Here is a 23,069-nt window from a genome sequence, read left to right on the forward strand (position 1 = left end):
GCTGGCATTCCAGCCAATGGTGCTTCTTGCCTGTCTGATTTTTCTGTGGGTCAGTGGCCCTCAACCCCCAAAAAGGTTCCCCACTCCTGTACTAGAGGACTTATCCAGTGTTGCTCAGGTCCTTTTGGGGGGGCTCAGTGTAGGGTGTTGGGTGGAGTGGGGGAGGGCTTGGGGGCAGAGGTGGGAGACTCAGAGCAGGCAGTGAGTGCAGGAGTGAGTGCAGAAGCCTGGGATGTGTAGGGAAACTCAGGTCAGGGGGCAGGGTTAGGAGATGGGGGGGGAGGAGGCTCAGGACAGGGGGCTGTGTGTGAGAGAGACCATGCCTCCTTCGGGGTTGGGTGGGGCAGGGCTACATTGGCTGGCCCTGGCAGTGCTCTGGGGGAATGGGGCCCCAGCCAACATCTCCTCAGGGGACGAGGGTGCTCCGCTGTCTCACCCTGGCCTACATCTCCTCTGGGACATGGAAGGATTTGGGACAGAGGGGCCAGTTAGTCAGGTTGGTGGCTGGCAATATGGAGAGCCCCAGCCCCAGTTGGCCACTCTCTTTCTGGTGTGGCCACCTCCCTGTGGTTACTCTGCAGTATAATTGTCCTCTGTGCTCACTGGTTATTGAGGAGCACAACTATCCCTTCCTTTCCATATTATGGAAAACAATCACATTCCAGGTACATCCCATTGTCCTGGCACAACCAAACCCTGATCTTGCTTTAAGTTAGGATAAGAGGAGGCTGCATAACCAAATTTGGTGGTCATAGCTTATACCATTTAGGAGGCGTTCTTGAACAAATGGACTCACAGATGGATGGACTCATGGACAGACAGATGCACAAACACTCTAAAATATACATATATAGATGAATTCTTTGCTTATCACATTCATTCTTTGATTTGGCTTTGAAATCTTCAGGGCAAATAAGGATACTGGGATAATCGTAAGTATAAAATGAGAAATGTATTTGATTCTCATAATGAAGGTGAATACAGTTGGAACTGGAGTCAGGTGACTTAGTTTCTATTTCTGAGCTCTTTGGAAAATCTGGTCTTTATCTGTACCTCAATTTTCCCATGAGCAAAATGAGGCTCAGAATATCCAGCCATCTTTGTATTTGCAATCTTGAGCCGCTTGTCTTCTACAAATCTCTATGCCAAGTATCCTTCTATAATGAGACAGTTACATAGTGCCTGTGTTTGTGTTAAATGATAAAATTAAATCAAACTTCATGTTTAAAGTTTATTTAGAAACATTGGGGTGAAAGAGTCTTTGAATCTTTAAACATTTTATATCATTGTAGTTAATACTGGCAACTGTAACTATGTGTTTTTAAGATTTAGATCCAGCTGTTGGCAACAATTAGAAGGGGAGGAAAAAAGCCAGAGGCAATGAAATATTAAAGGCTCGTTCGCGTTCCATCCACTTGTGCAACACTGTGAGTCTTCTCTAAAGTTTATGGTTATTCTCATCTTGACTCAGAACATTTTGTTCACATTTATGTGTGAAAGCCTTCATGTTGATAGCATTTTGAAATCTGTGTTTTTCAGGTAGTGTCTGATTTTGCATCAGCAAAATGTACAAGACGCCCAAATAAAATACCACAAGTTCATATGTAAATTAAATAGGAAGAGCTGATTTAACTTTTCCTTTTGGCATCTGTACTGAAGTAGAGTATTTTGCTAGGTTCTCTAATAAAGCATCATGTAAAAGAACTCACTGAACAGATAATCAAATGAAGATTGCTGCAGATGAACTTGTTGTTTTATTACATGCTTGTGGATGCTACCATTTTAGTTGCAGAGGCTGTAAACATTGCTATGGGTCTGCTGCCATGGACAGTACACATGTGTGGCTTGTGCCAGATTTGGTTAGAGGTGTGGGTAATATTTTCTGGTCACTACAGCTTTATCGTTCCATGCTGGAGTATAGAAACACCTGTTACATGTTCTATCAACTGAATGAACAATTTAAGGAGACAGAAGAGGATTAGAAGATAGCTACAATCTTTGATCTGCCATATTTTGCTGAATATCCATGTCTTTTTAGGCAAGGCTGCTGCTATTACTATAAGTTGAGAGACTAATTCAAAGTATTCTTAGGCTGCCAATGCAAGGCTGGTGCACAATGAGAATAAAACTTTTGACTAAAGCATGTCAGAGTTTGTGGAAAGCAGATCATAGAATCATAAGCTTCAGAGAGGTAGCCGAGTTAGTCTGTACAGGATAAACTTTTTTTTTAAAAAAAAGTATGGTATAGAGCTTTTGTGGGCACGGGTGGACTATTGTAATGCATTTTTATGGAGTAGGGGCTACACTTCAAAATCAATCTGAAGCCTCGACTACTGTAGAATTCTGCCATCCTTCTGGAGTAGGATAGATTAACACAAATCTCACTCCATCCAGGGGCAGCAGGGGACAGGTGCATGGAAAGTCTGTCATAGGATGACATCTTAAAAGCCAGACCACAGAGAGGCAATCAGGCTTCTCACACTGAGTCACGTTGGACACCATCTAGACTTTATTTCTACTGGAAGGAATGTTCCTCCTCTGAGGAAGAAGGTCATTGCCTAGGATTTAAGTTGTGGGAGAAGAGGACAAATTATATGGGGATGCTTCTGAAGATATTTAAGTCTCCAGAACCATTCTCTGCTAAGATTCAGCCAGTTTTTAAAATTGACATTGTGAGTTATTTTAGTCAAGCTACAGGAATATAGACCTTCTGGATCCCTAAGTCAATTCTCTCAAATCACAAGCAACCATGTCATCTGATCCCATTCATCGATTTATCATGCTGCATGTGAAAAATATTGACATTGTTTGCCTACTATTCTCAGTTAAAGCTTGTTCTAGAACCTCAGTCTTCTGATAGTTAGAAAATTCTAATTTCCAGCCTCAATTTATTCTTGGTCCATTTATGCTGACTATAATGTGAAAAGAAATGTTCCCTCCCCAGCCTTTTGAGAAGCTTGTCAGAAATTTGAACCTAGGATCTCACATACAAAGTGCAATTCATACCTCATAGACCAACAAGCTATTTTCCATTTTTCACTTTTATAAACAGCAAAGTATTGTCAGCAGTAACCAAGTGCAATACTGAGGATGAAAAACAGTGAATTAAAGAGTTGTTTAAAAATTTGTGAGGTTTTTCACACTGGTAGCAAGCCAGGCTCTGTTCTCATAAGAGCCCTGCCAAGATATACAGTATATAATACTCTAAGCTTCCAGAAATTTAAAATATACTTCAGTTCTCCAAATCTGTCATGGTCTAAATACTTCACATACCTAGAATGATGCAAAGGAAAGAATTATTCTTTCTGGTAATGCTTGGAATCAAAAACTCTGCTGGTCTCCCACAGGCTTATTTACATGTTGAGGCTTGAAAACCATGGGTTAATGGTAGATAAAGGCAAAGAGCATGTATTTCAAGGATAAAAATGTCAGCTATTATGCATGTAATGGTCACGACAGTTGGGGTGGATATAAGGCAGAGTGAGTGGGGCGGCCGCCCTGGGCCCCATGCATCAAGAAGCCCCGCGCATGTGCCGTGGCGCCACTGCGCATGCGCTGTGGCAAAGGGGGGCCCTGTGAAATTGTGCTGCCCTGGGCCCTGCAAAATGGTCATCTGCCCCTGACGACAGTGATTATTAACTCCTGGTTTTTCAACTATATCTTAAATTTAAAAATGACAAAAACAAGTTTTAAGTTCTTTGTAGCCTAGATAAGGAATGAAATCCGCAATTGTTCCTTAGTGTTGTCATGCAGTCTCTAGCCCTCCTGTATTGTCACACTCTGTGTCCCCATTTGCTATGTGTTGCTGTGTGTTTTGTAGAAGGCTTTACAAAAATTTCACTCCTAATCTCCAGCTGATTCTTGGCCACTCTTTCAAGCCTGTTACAAGTATTCAGGAGGTATAACAGACGCTTAGGGTAGAGGAAAGAACCTACAAGATGAAATGGGCCTGTCAAGCACTTCAAGATAGAGAGAGGAAAAGGGAGAGGGAAAATTTCCCTCATAAATATATTACCCACATTTCTGTAAACATTTATAAAGTTAGAGGTGAATTGTCCCTATGTAGTGCCATACCTTGGTCAAACAGACTTCTAAACAAGGCAGGATTTGTCACTTCCTTTCCATACTTATTCCCAGCTGCTCTGACTGTAACTGCAGTGGTAATCCCTAATCTGGGGGTGGCCTTCAAGATATTTCAACAACCCCACCCAAGGCCAGCCTTGTGCCGATCTTCATATTAAATTGAGAGGGAGCCTCATGGGACCCTGTCTTACATTAACTGAAAGGTAAAAGCAGATCATGTAGCCCATCAATGGGCCAAATCCCCTATTTGCTTCCACTGGGTCAAGATGAAGTAAAACCATTAAAATAATATTACTCCATTAGCATGTTTCAAGAACATCTATGTACAGAATTGGTCTAAGGGGAGAGTTGTCATCTGATCTCAGTCACTTTACTAGCATAAGGCCAAGTAACTCAATTTCAGTGGAGGAGTTACTTTGTGCACTGATGGAGCAGAGCTCAGAATTTGGTCGTTTGACTATCAAGGGATGGAGTATATTCACTTGTCAGCAGCAATAACAGTCACACATGCTTTCTTTGGTCATTTTGGTTTGATAGTGGGATTGGCATCCATGTGGTAAATGTTTATGGAGAGGCAAACAGTAGTTTTGAGTAAAGTTTCCACTCACAACAGAACTAAAGTTATGGTGGCATAAATTATACAGCAGTAGTGTTACTTGAAAATTTTGTAGTGAAACTGTTTGAAGAAAATAACAATTTTTAGTTAGGAAGATCCTTTATGTGATAATTTTTAACTGTCAGGGTGGTTAAACACTGGAATAAGTTGCCTAGGGAGGTTGTGGAATCTCCATCTCTGGAGATGTTTAAGAGCAGATTAGATAGACATCTCTCAAGGATCGTCTAGAAGACTGTACTGGGTCCTGTCATGAGGGCCGGGGACTGTACTTGATGACCTCTCGAGGCCCCTTCCAGTTCTAGTGTTCTCTGATTCAATGTAGATGATATCATTAGCTTTTGTGGGTGCAACCCACTTCTTCAGATTACAATAGTCTACCTTGTAGAGTCCACTCAGATTAAATTGCAGATATAGTATGAACTTTACCTTCTGCTGTAAGGTGGGTCTTGGTGCACCATTGTGAATTTTTTTACAGCCCCTTTCAGAGCTCCTCTGCTTCCATGAAATCCAGGCTGGAAGTGACAAAAAGCATGGACATCTTAGCAAAGGACCCCAATGGAGTGGAAGGGCCTCAATTTTTGGTACTGCAGGGTATGTACGGCAAAAGGGAATTGGAGTAATGATCCCTTCAAAAAGACATTACTCTGACAATGGTCACATTCCACCCTTACTTACAGTGCAACACTAATGACTCGTGACATAGAGGGAATCTGTCTGGGAAACCCAACCCATACAGAAGAATGGGGACATGATGAACCTAAACTCTATCTTCCATGAGGCGTTGAGTGGTAAAAGTTCCAAATTGACTAAACACTTTTTTTCTGCAGATGAATTTGATTTTTTTTGTTAAAACTGACCACCTGGGGGAAAAAGTTATGGTTTTGCCCCAAAATGTTGAAAGACTCAATTATCTGTGGGGAAAATAGTGTCAATGGAATGTTTTGACCAATCCTATTGTAATTTATATTTATGAACTGAGTGAGAGAGCTTGTTTTGCTTACAAGTTGTTTGCATGCAGTGTCCCAGCAACTAATTTCTTACTAATCAACACATACGACTTGGCATGCACATGTAGTCCTAAAAGTGACCCTTTTCCTGATTTTAGCTGCCTTTTATTAGGTTTTTTAAAAGTGTCTCAGTTTAAAGAAAAATCGGTAGAAAACATGAGCACATGTTTAACATGAAGAGGAACTATAATTTCCGTTTAGTGTGTTAATATTTCTGTGTCTATGGAAACTGAATAAATGACTGGGGAATGACATATTAAAATGGCTTTTATATAACTTATGTATAACTGAAATGATCAAGATACAGGTAAGTACTCAGAGTAATCAGGCCCCTGAACTTAGCTATGGCTAATAGCCACTGTGATATAATAAAGAGTTATGTTACAAGTGGCTGCTGCCATCCCAAAACTTTGGAGACAGTATATATGCAAAGCAATGCAGAACAGCTCAGGCATTTGGTAATATGAAAGAGAGCTTTCACCTCTACAGAGAGTAACTAGAATTTCAAACTGTAAAACCAGAACACTTGTTACAGGCGTAAGGGAAAGGAGGGCTGGAGTAACATTTAGTGGCTGGTGTAGGAAGGTGAACACGTGAATCATTTATTACACATCTGATACCATTCTTTGCATTCTTGCTGAGTGAGAAAGAGCAAACATTCCATTGATAGGGAAACAGGAATAATCTCCCACCCCTGGAGAGCAGGGCCAGATTAACTCATCTGGGGCTGTTAGATTTTGTGGGGCCCCTAGATGGGGGAAGTGGGAGGGGAGACCCAAAAAGAGAGGTTCAGGATTCAGTAGGGAGATTGGATTGAGGAAGGGGGTTGGACATGGGAAGAGATTCAAGTATCAGAGGGGTAGCCGTGTTACTCTGAATCTGCAAAAGCGGCGAGGAGTCCTGTGGCACCTTATAGACTAACTGAAGTGTAGGAGCATAAGCTTTCGTGGGCAAAGACCCACTTCCTCAGATGCATGTCAAGTGGGTCTTTGCCCATGAAAGCTTATGCTCCTACACTTCAGTTAGTCTATAAGGTGCCACAGGACTCCTCGCCGCTTATGGGAAGAGATTGTTAGCCTGGGATGCAGTAATGATTAATTAAGAGATCTAATTAGGCACGCCCTGATACTAGGAGATGTTAATTGTCCCAAGTCCCAGAAGAAGGGATTGTCTGAGGCGGTATCTATCACCGGTTATGGGTTTTAAAACAAACGAGTTGGAGACAAGATATGGGGCCAAACCATATATTGTAAAGAATCTTGAAAGATCAACACGTGAAATATCAGTTTGCCCACCCTATCCCAGAAGAAAAGATGAAAGAATATCCCCAATATACAAGGTATATATTACATCCACATGATTGAACACAGGTTTCGGAGCTCACGACCTCTATGCTCTGGCTAATAGGAAGCCTCTGCAGAGGAACAGTGAGGCAATCCTGCGATGATACTCTGGATCTTATCCTCCGGCCTGCCAGGAGATATCTGGACTCCTTAGTGAAGGACCTTCCGCTCTCCAAGTGTTAATACAATAGGGTGTTAAGGTAACCCTCAGTAGCCAACCCTGAGCTGGGCTATCGGTTACACGGGATTTCTCCACAGGAAACTAATCCCACTGGCAGGACAACCACTACCTACACCCACATGGTCACACTATTCAATCACTCTTCCATACATTTAATGACAAACAGGAAAACATACCACTAGCATACCTACACAATGACACAAGCTAAACCTAAAAGACCGAACCCGCCGTGAATCACAGCTAGGGTATTTATAGACAAAAAGGGGGGAAGATGTTAGTAGGGCTGAGTGCAACACCATTTGGGCAGTGTACAGAGCTTTTTGGGACGTGCAGCTCTTTTGGGATGGAGTGCAAAGCATTTGGTGATGGGTGCAAAGCATTTGGTGATGTGTGCAACCCTGTAAGTGGCGGGAATCTTTAGACAGAGAAACCCCCCCTCCTTTGGTTAGGCTGACAGGATTGTATACCAACAAGGCTGACCCACAGACTCCATTTTAAAATCCAAATAAACTCCAGCCCAATTATACATTTCCATAGATTACAGTGGTAATAGGATGAGGGCTCTGACTGGGGGGTCTGAGATGGGGTTGGGGATGAGGAGTTTAGACTGCAGAAGGGGGCTCCAGGCTGGTGCCAATAGGTTTGGAGTGCAGTTGGAGGCTCAACACAATACAAAGCTTCGGCAACAACGCACAGACTGACATTATTCACAAACGACAACAAGTGACACACAATCTCAGCTGCGCTGAACACCATGCCATCCAGAGTCTCAAAAACAACCTGGACATTATAATCAAACCAGCTGACACAGGGGATGCTGTGGTCATTATGAATAAGGCCGACTATCACCAGGAAGCAACCAGACAACTCTCCAACACAACATTTTACAAATTTCTCTCCTCTGATCCCACCTCGGAATACCAAAAGAAACGACACTGTCTCCTTAAAAGCCTCCCTACAGCTACTCGGGAACAAATCCATACAAACACCTTCTGACCCCCAACCAGGATTGTTCTATCTGCTTCCCAAAATCCATAAACCTGGACACCCCGGACATCCCCTCTCAGGTATCGGCACACTCACTACTGGTTTATCCAGCTATGTAGACTCTCTTCTCAAACCCTATGCAACCAACACCTCCAGCTATCTCCAAGATACTACTGACTTCCTAAGGAAACTACAAAACATCGATAACCTCCCCGATAAAACCGTCCTTGCCACCATGGAGGTAGAAACTCTATACATCAACATCCCATGTGAAGATGGATTACAAGTAATTAGAAACACTATCCCAGAGGACACTACTGCCAATCTGACAGCAGACCTATGTAACTTTGTTCTCACCCACACTTATTTCCAGTTTGAGAACAACTTATACCTCCAGATCAGCGGCACAGCCATGGGTACACGCATGGCCCCACAGTACGCTAATATCTTTATGGCTGACTTAGAGCAACGTTTCCTCAACTCCTGTCCCCTTTTACCCCTTCTCTACATACGCTACATTGATGACATCTTTATGATCTGGATGCATGGCCAAGAAACACTGGAGACATTCCACAGAGATTTTAACAACCTACACCCCACCATCAATCTCAGCTTGGACCATTCTACACGAGAGATCCATTTCCTGGACACCACAGTACAAATCACCAATGGTAAATTAGACACCACTCTCTACAGAAAACCCACTGACTCATACAGTTACCTACATGCTTCCAGCTCCCATCCAGAACACACCATACGATCCATCGTCTATAGCCAAGCCCTTCGATACAACCGCATCTGCTCTAATCCCACTGACAGAGACCAGAAGCTTCAGGATCTCTACCAAGCATTTATAAACCTCAACTACCCACCTGGAGAAATAAAAAAGCAAATTGAAAGAGCCAGACAAATACCTAGAAACCATCTACTTCAAGACAGACCCAAGAAAACCAACAATAGAACACCACTTGTCATCACCTACAGCCCCCAACTTAAACCTGTCCAACACATTATCAATAAACTACAACCTATACTGGAACAGGATACCATACTCCAAGAGTCTCTGGGAGACAGACCCATAGTCCCCTATAGACAACCACCTAACCTCAAGATGATTCTTACCAACAACCACAGGACATACCACACTAATACCAACCCTGGTACCTTCCCTTGCAACAATCCCCGTTGCCAGCTTTGTCCACATATTCACTCTGCTGATACCATTATTGGACCTAACCAAGTGAGTTATAAGATCAAGAACACATATTCATCACGTAATAAACCATCTTGTTAGTCTTTAAAGTGCTACATAGTCCTGTTTTTTTGTTTCAGCTACACCAGACTAACATAGCTACATTTCTATCACGAGGCATCTTAGGTAGTTTGAACTCAATGGGTTATATTTTATCTTCCAATGATGAGTGAGTGCTCTTACTACAGATGATTAGAGGTACCCAACTGACTAACTATGTGCATTCAGGAAAAGACTGGAGCCCAGTAAAAATGTATAAATAGATCATATTATCTTAGCAGCATGAATTACCTTGCTTTTATCGACAAACAGATCAGCTGCCACAGTGTTGACCATAGGGCTCGGCTATGCCCTTCTGAAGTCCTCACATTCTTTGCTGACTAACAAAAAATCTTATGCCATTTGCAAGCATGGTATCTCACATTTGCAACATTTTAAACTTTTATATAAACCCTTCTCTAGTTTGAATCTGGAGAAAATTCTGCTTAAAGCTGCAAAATAGATTCTGCGGATTTAATCTTTCTTTGCTGCATTGCAGTCATGAGTTTCATCAATACTCAGTAATTCTACCCTGACTTTGCTGACATTCTGCTTTTCCTTTGAAAACCATTTATAATCTTTGCAGGGGAAAAATGACATTCATTGCATGTTATTAATGTTTGTATTATTTAATCCATTACAGGATAATTATAAAAGATTAAATTCTGTTTTATTCTTCTGCTCACCACATGAGGCCATTTGGGCCATTGTTCATTATTCATTACTCCAAGGGGGAGTTCTGTTATGAAACTCACTATATAATATAGCCCAGATTATTTATGACACCAGTAAACAAACAAGTTCTAAGAGGTGATTGAACTCAATGACTTTCTCATTCATATTTTCTGAGTCCAAAAACAACAACAAAACAAAAAAACAAAGCAAAACCTATCCCAGCAACAAAAGGGATAATATGCATATTTTATTGTGTCTGCAGATCTATTGTAGAGGCCAGTATGATCCAATTCATTTAGAAAAATTGGCTGTCTGCCATGCCATTAGAAGTGCTACTGCTATTTTTCAGAGTGCATTATGTTTGTCTTCAGGCTTATTCACAAGCAAGGAAAACAAATTACATTATAAAATGGAGCATACTGAATATAATTATTGTACCTCTATTGAGCCATCAAGACAGAACAATATTTGGGGCATTTATGATAATCATCATACAGAAAGAAGACAAGTTATTTGCCATTGGCACACTATTGCATGTGTTTGTTTTGTCTTCTGTACTTGAGGCCTTGATTCTAATTTGCACTTACTGGAGGGATTAATTGTAATTTTCACTTAATATTGCATTTACCCCAGTTTTAAGTCCTTTTTACATTGCTAGAACAATGTAAAAGAAGTCTTAGAGTAAATGAGAATTAGGCTTTCACTTTTAAAAATCAAATTCAGAAAATGTGTGTGTATTACATATTTATATAAATATTAGCAGGCTGCACCCTGTGCTCGATATATTCACTATCCTCCCTCTCTTTGGCCACTTTCACGGCCAGAGCGAATAAGTGTGATGACATCATTCTGTTGCCTGGCAGGAAAATCTTTTTTATATACAGAGAGACTAGACAACTTATCCAGGGCTGTTCAAGTCCTTAACTCAATTTTTGTTTTTTTGGATTATAAAATGAAAATATACACGCTTCATATAAATCACTGCTCTGGTGTGGAGTTGGTGATGATGGGTTCAGTATGCAGGCACCTGGGGGCTGGAAGACTCAAGGCTGGGACAGTGCTAGATTGGGGAAGAGGGTGTGTGTAGAGTTTCTCTCTTTTCTGTATGGTTTTATAAGCAGAAATTCCATTCCAGGCACATTCAGTTTTCCTAGCACAACCAAACCCTTGCCTTGCTTTAAGTTAACAAGAAGCTGTACACCAAATTTGGTGGTCTTAGTTCTTACCATTTAGAAGAAGTTCTTGAACAGACTCACTCTCTGAAATATGTAGTAGATGGAGCAGTCACCAAATAATGAAGTTACACATGGTCTTCCAAATAGTTTTCCTTAATATATGACCAAGGGCTGCTAAACACAGATGGGGTTCACCGTTCAAGGAAAGGGAAGACTGTATTTGGATTCAGACGGGCTAACCTAGTGAAGAGGCCTTTAAACTAGGTTCAACGAGGGCAGGTGACCAAAGCCCACAGGTAAGTGAAGAACATGGAGACTTGGGAGATGGGTTGGAAATGGGAGGGAGGGCTATAATAGCAGAAAAAAAGAAGGGGCAAGGCAGAACTGGGAGGCAAGATCAAATCAGTATCTTAGATGCCTATATACAAATGCAAGAAGTATGGGTAATAAGCAGGAAGAACTTGACGTGCTAATAAATAAACACAACTATGACATTGTTGGTATCACAGAGACATAGTGGGATAATACACATGATTGGGATACTGGTATAGAAGGGTACAGCTTACTCAGGAAGGATAGACAGGGGGAAAAGGGGAGGCGGTGTTGCCTTATATTATTAAAAATGTACACACTTGGACTGAGGTGGAGATGGACATAGGAGACAGATGTCTTAAGAGTCTCTGAGTTAGGCTAAAAGGGGTAAAAACCAAGCATGATGTCGTGCTAGGGGACTACTATAGGCCACCTACCCAGGTAGAAGAGGTGGATGAGGCTTTTTTTAAACAACTAACAAAATCATCTAAAGCTCAGGATTTGGTGGTAATGGGGGATTTCAACTATCCAGACATATGTTGGGAAACTAACACAGCAGGGCACAGACTATCCACTAAGTTCCTGGACTGCATTGAAGACAACTTTTTATTTTAGAAGGTTGAAAAAGCTACTGGGGGGAAGCTGTTCTAGATTAGATCTTAACAAAGAGGGAGGAACTGGTTGAGAATTTGAATGTGGAAAGCAGCTTGGGTGAAAGTGATCATGAAATCATAGCGTTCATGATTCTAAGGAATGGTAGAAGGGAGAACAGCAAGATAGAGACAATGAAATTTCAGGGAGACATATTTTGGTGCGTTCAGCGAGCTGGTAGGTAAGGTCCCATGGGAAGCAAAACTAAGGGGAAAATCAACTGAAGAGAATTGGCAGTTTTTCAAAGGGACATTATTAAGGGCCAAAAAAGCAAGCTGTTCTGCTATGTAGGAAAGATAGAAAGTATGGCAAAAGGCCTCCTTGACTTAACCAGGAGACCTTGCATGATCTAAAAATAAAAATGGAGTCCTACAAAAAGTGTAAACTAGGACAAATTTCAAAGGATGAATAGAAGCAAAACATAAGTATGCAGGGGCAAGATTAGAAAGGCAAAGGCACAAAATGAGGTCAAACTAGCTACAGACATAAACGGAAACAAGAAGATATTCTATAAATATATTAGAAGCAAGAGGAAGACCAAGGACCGTGTAGGCCCACTGCTTAGTGAGGAGGGATAAGCAATAACAGGAAACTTGGAAATGGCAGAGGTGCTTAATGACTTCTTTGTTTCGATCTTCACCAAGAAGTATGATGATAAAGGAATATCTAACACTGTGAATGCTAGAGGGAAGTGGGTTGGTTTAGAAGATAAAATTAAAACAAAATGAACAAGTTAAAAATCACTTAGAAAATTTAAATATCTGCAAGATACCAGGGCCTGATGAAATGCATCCTAGAATACTCAAGGCAATGAGAGAGGAGGTTTAGTCTCTGTCCCAGGAAAGATAATGGAGCAAGTAATTCAGGAATTCATCTGCAAACACCTGGAAGATAATAAGGTGATAGCTAACAGCCAGCATGGATTTGTAAAGAACAAATCACGTCAAACCAGTCTGACAGCTTTCTTTAATAGGACAGCTAGTCTTGTGGACAAGGGAGAAGTGGTGGATGTGGTATACCTAGACTTTAGTAAGGCATTTGATACGGTCTCTCATGATATTCTTATCAATAAAGTAGGCAAATACAACTTAGATGGGGCTATTATAAGGTGGGTGCATAACTGGTTGGATAACCAGTCTCAGAGTAGTTATTAATGATCCGCAATCATGCTAGAAGGACATAACAAGTGGGGTTCAGCAGCGTCTGCTTTGGGACTGGTTCTGTTCAATATCTTCATCAGCTATTTAGATATTAGCATGGAGAGTACACTTATTAAGTTTGCAGATGATATGAAGCTGGGAGAAGCTTCAACTGCCTTGGAGGATAGGGTCATAATTCAAAATGATCTGGACAAACAGGAGAAATGGTCTGAGGTAAACAGGATGAAATTTAATAAGGACAAATGCAGAGTGCTCCACATAAGAAGGAACAATCAGTTTCACATATACAGAATGGGAAGCGACTGTTTAGGAAGGAGTAATGCAGAAAAAGATCTCGGGGTCATAGTGGACCACAAGCTAAATATCAGTCAACCGTATGACACGGTTGAAAAAAAAAAAGAAGCAAACATGATTCTGGGATGCATTAACAGAAGTGTTGTGAGCAAGACACAAGAAGTCATTCTTCTGCTTTAGTCTGCACTGATTAGGCCTCAGTTAAGAGTATTGTGTTCAATTCTGGGCACCACATTTCAAGAAAGATGTGGAGAAATTGGAGAAGGTCCAGAGAAGAGCAACAAAAATGATTAAAGGTCTAGAGAACATGACCTATGAGGACGACTGAAAGAGTTGGGCTTGTTCAGTTTGGAAAGGAGAAGACTGAGAGGGGACATGATAGCTGTTTTCAGATATCTAAAAGGGTGACTGTCACAAGGAGGATGGAGAAAAATTGTTCTTCTAGACATCTGATAATAGGACAAGAAGCAATGGGCTTAAACTGCAGCAAAAGAGATTAAGGTTGGACATTAGGAAAAACTTGTTAACTGTTAGGGTGGTTAAACACTTTAATAGGTTGTGGAAGCTCCATCTCTGGAGATACTTAAGAGCAGGTTAGATAGACATCTATCAGAGATGGTCTAGATGGTATGATGTCCTGCAATGAGGGCAGGGGACTGGACTCAATGACCTCTCGAGGTCCCTTCCAGTTCTAGTATTCTATGATTGATTCTAAGTTTTAATTTTGAGGGGAATAATGTATTGTTTTTCTGTTGTGATTTCTTTAGATGGAGTTGTGACCAAGAGCAAGAACAGTTGCTTTGGCTTAATCTTTCAAACTAGAGTCAATTCCTGAAGTACAGTTGCTCCCTCAGAACCAAGCACTGATGTTTGGACTGAGATCCCTGAATGAAGGGATTATCATGCTGTCTGCGACCACCTCTGTTCTAGGCTGGTGACAATCAAACAACTTACACAAGTAGTATTTTCAGGCCCCCTGTCTTACTGATTTCTTTCTAACAGCAAACCTTCCTGCCAATACCTGACAACTGCACTTTGTTAGCAGAGGGGTGACAATATTAAGGAAACATCACTCACAGTTCCATATTTTAAGGTTGCAATGAATTTTGCTCTTACAGCAGGAATTCATATGTGGTAAGTACATACATAAGCACTTCCTCCGAGCGTAGTATGAATTTACTGAAAATTTAAAGCAATGTTGCTTATCAGTTTGAATTTATAATAAGGGTAACAATGGAAGCAAGTAGAGTAAATCCATTTTGGCTTGTAGAAGTGTCCTCCCTCTTTGCCCAAGTGTGAATAACTTAATTATAAAATATGTCATTAAAATTATTCCCTGAACCCTTTTTTAAAATTAACACTTGTTTTATAAAGATACTTTTGTTCAGAGTTCACCCATTATAAATGTATGATATGTACCTCAAATATTTGCATCCATGGCCTACAGGTCGTTCATTTTCAAAATGCACTGGAGTAGTAATTATACTAAGGGGCTACGTCTAGACTACATCCCTTTTTCGTAAAAGGGATGTAAATTAGATGTATCGCAATTGCTAACAAAGCGGGGATTTAAATCTCCCCTGCTTCATTAGCATAAAAATGGCTGCCGCTTTTTTCCCGCACGGAGCTTTGTCAGAAAAAAGCGCTAGTCTAGACGCTGATCTTGCGGAAAATAAAGCCTTTTCTGAAAGATCCCTTATCCCTTATTTCAAGAGGGATAAGGGATCTTTCAGAAAAGGCTTTATTTTCTGCAAGAATCAGCGTCTAGACTGGTGCTTTTTTCTGACAAAGCTCCGTGAGGGGGAAAAAAGCGGCAGACATTTTTATGCTAATGAAGCAGGGGAGATTTAAATACCCGCTTCATTAGCAATTGCGATACGTCTCATTTACATCCCTTTTATGAAAAAGGGATGTAGTCTAGACGTAGCCAGGGTGTGTTTGTGAAAATCTGACATTATTAATGACATTGAACTGAATGATTTCCTTTTGTCAAGGCAATTTATGTATTGATGTAGTAACAATGCGCTTCACAATACTGTCAAAGGTATCTGTGTCTTTTACCCAAATGCTGGCTAGAAAATTGAAGTTAACCAATAAAATTTAAAGAGTGACAATGACTATATAGTTTACATCAGAGTTTTTCAAAAGCAGACACTTATGCAGGTGAGACTTCAAGACTAAACATAAAAGTGCCATTAGGAATGATGACACTATCTTCTCTTCACTCCTTCGCTGGGCACTTCATAGAACACAGATTTAGTATTGCCTAGACTGGGGAGGTCACCTGAGTGATTTGGTATATTCCTGTTTTTGTTAAAAGAAAAATTCTGCAACACAGTGAGTCTTATGTATTTATATTAGTGCAGAGAAACTCAGCTCAAATGAAGGAAAGAGTGTGAACAGCCTGCTTTTTGTCTTTATTTGACACACGTTAAATTGTTTCTGTAAATACCAGTTCAGAGCATTCTGGGAAGTTATGATGGGAGAAGGGGTAGACAACTCTGTTTTGGATAGACCCTGTGTGGTTCAGATTTGGAACTTCACCTTGTTTTAGTTTACCTCATATTTCAACTTTCAGGCAAAGAAGGGAACGATTTAGCTGTAGAAAGTTATTAATTTTTCGCTTTCTCATTTAGAACTCTTTCACTGGAGATACTTTGGTACATTCAGGACTCACAATGCATCGGTAGCAAATAAGCCCTATGTGGTGGTGCTTGGACGAGCTGTGTCTAAACTCCTTCTTCAATGCCAGACTCCCTCTCCTGCACCAAAGTGCAACGAGACACTCTTCACACATGTTCATAATGTGATTATTCTTTGTTCTTTTTCATTGGATGTTACTGACAGACTGATCCAGGAAAACTCCCCCTATCATTGCTTGAGTGGCTAGGACCAGCAAGGTTCACAAACTTTATTTAGTAATCAAAAGAGCTAGAGCGACCAGCATGCATGTTATTGCATATTGTGCTCATTACCCATATTAACTTGTGGAAATGATAATAATTGTCAATGCAGTTCTCATTCTCATGAGGTCCATGGGCAATTCAGTGCATTCAGTCCTCCAAATCCTCATAATCATTCTTTTTCAGTTACATTCTTTCCTTCTTTCTGTTTCCTTAGATTTCACCCTCGTTGCTAAGTCAGGTATCGAGGACTGGGTATCTCCTGGATATACAATGAGTAATCTGCTTCATGTACTCTTCTCATGTCAACATTGTAAAATCTTTGAAGCAGGGATTTTGTTTGGCATTTTTTAGCTATTCAACAATGCCCTGCACAATTAAGGTGCTAAGTAAATTATCATTATTTATTGTTTTTCATAATTCTACAGCATCATTTGTTCATTTATTTTTGTCTGTTGCTGCTTTAGACACAGGTGTGTGTGGGGTTCTTAGGGCAGCCACTGATATTTTCAAAAGCTGAAGTTTGGCCTTTTATAAGAAAAATAGAGAGACATTTGTAATGCCATTGGGTAATAAGTTACGTAATGTTTAACCTTTAAAAAAAACAAACAGCTAATCCTGAGGGTGTGTTAAGACCACTGAGTGAAAGTCTACTGTATGGTTACTTGCATGTAACCCTCCCACTGCCTTCAATGAGAGGGGAGAATTTGGCCCCTTGAATTTTGAAGTGAGAGCAATATATTCAAAGGAAGATGTGAGAATAGATATAGAATAAAAATATGGGGTTAAGGAGGTGTCAGCCGACGGTCAGGGCAGTAAGTCCCTTATGACCGGCTGAAGTTCTTTTAAATTGTGCTTGGTTCTGTTACAGCAACTGAAGGAGTCAGGTTAAAGCTTAAACAGTTACTATTTTATTGTTACAGGGTAAACTTAGTTGTTAAATGCTACTACTGTGTTACAGATAACACAGACACTACAAAGGACAGGACAGAAATTACACTAATAAGTCACTTACAGGTACCATGAAACCCTTTGGTTCTCTGAGCTCTTATTAAATGCATGCAAAATAGACACATAGCAGGTATATATTCTCACCCCTGCGTTCCAGACTTGGCGTGGCCAGCGTCTTTCTCTCAATCCCTCGGGAAGAAGTAGGGCGTCCCACAGACCTCGGGAGACAATCAATACCTGCCAGCAGGTATAGATGATTGGAGCTCAAATGGGGTGGGCGGCTGAACCTCTTTTTATACCCCTTGGGTCATGTAGGCTTCTTCCTGGTTTCAAGTGGCCAATTAGGAAAAATGGCTTTGAATGCCAAGTTTCCCACGAAGGGTGTAAAGCATAATTTACACCTGGGAAAATGCAGACAATGGGCACCTCTGGTATGTGATGGGCGAAGATTCCTCTCCTGGGACAGTGCAGGCGTGTCAATTACTGGTACTAGCCATCAGGGCGACGGGAGGCCCCGGGTCGTCAGCTAGCCCATTTACTGTCTGGTTTCTGTTTATGGTAGAGTCAGGGACAGGCAGCACACCTGTGTTCCCAGGGCATCAAAGGCTAACTGCCTTTCTCTTGCTCTCGGGGGGGGGGGGGGGGGGGGGGAAACAAGATGGGGTTTGTGGAAAAACAAGATGGGGTTTGTGTCTGGCTACAGGAGGTCAATCTGGAAGCCTGAGAATAGCAGTGAAGTGGTTAAGACTTCTATCTTTCAGGGGTTCCTAATAAGAATTATTAACTGAGCAGAATGGGTGACCTTTTAATTTTATTGGAACTCTGCAACATCTTAATATCCCTCTGCATAAGGTTCTATTGAAATAATTTGTCCATGCAGTGATTTCTTAAATTGAATTGGCTTCCATGCCCAGACACTCTAGACTGTACAGACAATACCACTATGTGCTAGTGAGCCTTGGGGAATTGTAAACAGAACAGGTCAGAACAGTTAAAACTGTTTGGCCATCTGCTCTTTTAATGTGACGCAGATATGTGACTTTGGTGTCAGCACAGTTCATGGTACGGTAGTGTAGCAAAATCGGTTCTTAATGTACTAAGGTAGCACAGAACTTTCAGCAAACAACACTATATATTTCTTCTTTTTCTTTACTTTGTACTGCCTGAAGGACTCTTCTATCTGTGTACGGCAACGCAAATAAAATACAGGCCCCGAACGCTTGAACCAGACCCTGCAGAACTGTCCATAAGAGCACTACAATATATAATATACTAGCAGATGTACCCAGTGTTACTTGTGTCCTTAGCTGTAGTATTTTTTAATTTAAAGGAAAATATACACGCTTTATTTAATTGTCTGTAGAGGGCAGGGGGCTCAGGACAGGAGGCTGGCAGGTGTGGAGGGGCACAGGGCAGGGTGTGAGGGTGCAGAAGTTAGAGCAAGGGTTTGGGTGTGGGTGCAGGAGTGAGAGCAAGAAACAAAAATGGTTGGGGGGAGCCTAGGGCAAGGGTGGAGGATGCTGGAGTGAGGGCAGAGTGTGGAAACCTCAGAGCACAGGATTAGGGGTAGGTCTGTGTGGGAGGTTTCAGGGCAGGGGAAGGAAGTTTGGGGGCAGGGGAAGGAAGTTGCAGGGGAAGGAAGTTGCACAGAGAGCATGCTGCAAAGTATCCTCTCTATAATATTACCAGTTTTTGGATTGGATTGGTTAAGTACGATGAGATGTGTAATCCACTCCTAATCTAGGAGATTCTGTCATAGGGGAAGTACATTGTCTCCCTGTGGGGGTCAGGGTGTTGTGGCTTTGCAGGTATGTCTACCTGCTTACTCTTAGCCTCAAGGCAGAAGGGCCTAATGATCCAAGCCCACATCTCCCTTCTCCCTTGCTGGACAGCAAAGCTCCATGATCAGTATCAATATACTTACTGTTAGGACAACTCAGGCTGATGGCCAGAGTAAATATGGTCACCCTTGCTTTTAGCACAGCCTAATGGCCAGTGCCCTGTCAAAGTCAGCAACCTTAATAACTGTGCAACCCAATGATCAGTGCTGGGGAAGTGGGCTATCACCTGGAGGGGACTGCAGCTCAGGAAAGAGGTTCTGGAACCTCCCTTTCCACAGGGTCCCAGCCTGGGGCCTTGACAGGTGTGAGTGTGACTGGGTCAGTAGGCATCTGACTGAAAAAATGACTCAAGATTTGGTTCTATAATCTGACACTGGTTAGTTCCCCTTTGCTACTTCCTCCTATAACCCTCAATGCTGTGATCTGGATGTGTCCAAGGTCTCCAGTTTCTTCAGCCTGCACTGCTCCTGGCAACTCCAGCCTCCATTGCGGGTATCCAATGCATCTGCCTGAGTCTTGGGGTTTCAGCTCCCTGGGTGGATCCTACAGCATGCATCCCTCCTCTCTGGCCTGGAATGAGCTGGGCTGCTCCTTTTTATACTGAAGCAGCAGTTGGAGCATGCCCAGAAGACGTGTGTGTGGGGGGGTGCTTTCTGCTGCCAGGAATGCTAACTTAACTCCTTCATCTCCAGTGCAGCGCAAGTACACCCCTCAACTTCCCTCAATGCTGTTTTGACTCTTTTATAAGGGTTTCTGTGTGAGAGGATGACGCAATTATGAGATTTGAAATGTCATTTTGGAAGCTTACTGGTGTAACCCATTCATAGGTTACAGTCCCGCTCCGTGCCTATCATAGAATCCTAGAGCTGGAAGAGACCCGATCCACAAAAGAGTAGAGCTGCTACAACCCAGAGCAGCGGAGCCTTTCACTTTTAGCTCAAGTGATAGCCGCTTGTGGTTTTAGCACCAGTCTCGCAAGTGTTGGCCAAAAAGTAGATCATATCACAGGCATTCTGCATGACGATTCTTTCAGGAGAAGAAAATTGACAACTCAGTGTTGAAAATAGCATGTACCTATAGCAAGGAATCAGGCTCCCCTCTCTATTATATTTTATGTCCAATGTGTACATGTTGAGATGTTTTCCTTTTAAATACATAAACTGGATGATATTCTTCAGTTAGAAATAGATTTAAATGTTTCAGGAAGTAAACTAGTCACTGGCTTCATAGACACTGTTTGAGAAATTATGCTAGAATTACAGAAGTCACTTTTGTCAACCAAACCAAAATACCACTCAGCCTAAAGAGCAAAAAAATCATGCTATCTGTCCCCATATCTAAACCCTTTTATAACTATTCTCCTGAAAGGAACCTCTTGCACCCCCTAAAAAGAAAAAAAAATCCAAGCAATATATCCTGGGCTAACATGATATTTGCAAAACAACACTCTGATCTCTCTACTTGAACTTTAGAACCCTTTCTTCTCCCTCCCATCCATCCCTGATTGGGGGCTGTGATCTAAGTTGATCTTCAGCCATTACTATAAAACAAATAATTATTTATATTAGCGGGTACAACATGTTAGTTCTGAGCTTTTAAATTACAGAGCTACGGGGATTCATTTTCTTTCTGTTAGTGCCGTTCCATTTTGAGTTCAGCAATCATAGTCTTCCTGCTAGTGCCATCTGGACTGTTAGAATGTTCTTTACAGAGCTGTACTGCAGCCCATCTACTAGCTTGGTCAATGCAGTTTGTTGCATCTTGTAGCCACCTTGCAGCAGCAAACATCAGCAACAAATTGTCTTTTAAGATTACTCAGAGTTTCTGCTTTTCAAAGTTTCAGGTCCATGTTTTGAGAGAATAAACAGCAGCTTAGCCTTGGTTTGAGGACACTGAACTACAACAGCACAGCCCACACAACCAAGCAGGGTTACATGCTCAAAGCAGGCTTTATATCTAGAGTGTGATGTGTTTTGCCTGCCTCTAGAATTTCTGTTTCCCATATCTTGTAATTGTGCAGTGCAGGCTTACTAGTTTTAGTTGAATTAATCTGTGTATTCTAGCATTTTAGGAACATTCAAACATTCATTTTAGGAACATCCATTTATTCTTTTACGTAGGGACTATCTTGTCCCTATGTAAAAGAATAAATCTCCCTGGAACACTTCAATCTCCCTGGACAATTGTGTGTCCAGGGAGACTGAAGTGTTCCCCTACAGGTTTTTGTATATTGCCATTCCTAATATCTGATTTGTATCCATTTATTATTTTATGTAGGGACTGTCCAGCTTGGCCGATGCCAAACTGTCCCTAACTGGACAGTCCCTACGTAAAAGAATAAATGGATACAAATCAGATATTAGGAATGGCAATATACAAAAACCTGTAGGGGAACACTTCAGTCTCCCTGGACACACAATTGCAGATCTAAAGGTAGCCATCCTACACCAAAAAAACTTTGAGACCAGATTTCAAAGAGAAACTGCTGAGCTACAGTTCATCTTCAAGTTTGACACAATCAACTCAGGATTAAACAGACTGTGAATGGCTTGCTAACTACAAAAGCAGCTTCTCCTCTCTTGGTATTCACACCTCCAGCTCAGCTAGAAGTGGGTCTCATCCTCCCTGATTGGATCCACTTTGTCATCTCTAGTCTGATTCTGGCCTGCATATTTATACCTGCCTCTGGAAATTTCTACTACATGCATCTGACGAAGTGGGTCTTTGCCCATGAAAGCTTATGCTCCAACACTTCAGTTAGTCTATAAGGTGCCACAGGACTCCTCACTTACATTGTGGTTTTGTATGCTAGAATTTCCCCCTTGTTTTCTTCAAAGTAGAGTGGTGCCCTTTGTGATGTTAAAGAAAGTTCTATGGTCCTCAAACATTCAGCTGTTGATGAGTTCTCTTCAAATATATTTTAAAACTACCTGACAAGACTCTCTTCTCAATATTCAAAAGTAAGTGGAAATTTAAGAAATCAGTTTTGTTTCAAATCAATGAGATTTAAGCACATAGATCAAATTTGTTTGTTTTCACTACTTTCCTGATTAAGGATGGCCTCCAACATGTGCCTAAGTACTTTCCAAAATGGGGTCTCTATGCAACTCCAGTGTGAATTCTAAGGTCTGAAATTTCAAAAATGCTTGTTCCTCAAAGTCTAGTGCACATAAATGTAACATTCAAAAGACAATGTCCTCAAAAGCGTAATGTCCGTTATAAGGCATTCTCATTTAGCCCACACCCCAAAATAATTTAAAAAAATTACAGGAGAAAGATCAATATTCACACTCAGAGGTATCAGAAACTCATCCAATGGTGTCATGAAGCCATTTCCCCCAATATGTACACTTAAGCGTGCTAGAGGGAGGGATGCAGTTACCCTTTTAGTGCTTCTGTTACTGAAAATAACAACAATACCCTCCTAATACATCCATCATAAAGAATACTAGGTGCGGCTCTGGAAGGTGTTTGCAGTCTGATAACACACTATTATTGTATGTAGAGAACTATGGCCATGTCAGTTATGTCACTTTACTATTTTCTATATGTTGAGGTTAGGATGTAGTTCATTTATTTTTATGTATAGAACTAAAACA

At 41.3% G+C, this 23,069-nt stretch overlaps 1 long non-coding RNA gene across 5 annotated transcripts in view; it reads left to right on the forward strand.

Annotated features, from left to right (window-relative positions):
- LOC142830562 (uncharacterized) overlaps positions 1-5,888 on the forward strand; it is a 73,840-nt gene extending 67,952 nt beyond the window's left edge. For 2 of the 5 annotated variants that reach the window (XR_012905915.1, XR_012905913.1), the window contains one exon: positions 1,327-5,888. This is a non-coding gene — a long non-coding RNA (uncharacterized LOC142830562). The remainder of the gene's footprint in view (positions 1-1,326) is intronic. The other 3 variants (XR_012905914.1, XR_012905917.1, XR_012905916.1) reach the window with 3 other exon arrangements.
- The last annotated feature ends 17,181 nt before the right edge of the window (positions 5,889-23,069 follow it).

Source organism: Pelodiscus sinensis, chromosome 9, assembly GCF_049634645.1.
Source record: "Pelodiscus sinensis isolate JC-2024 chromosome 9, ASM4963464v1, whole genome shotgun sequence".
Lineage (NCBI taxonomy): Eukaryota > Metazoa > Chordata > Testudines > Trionychidae > Pelodiscus > Pelodiscus sinensis.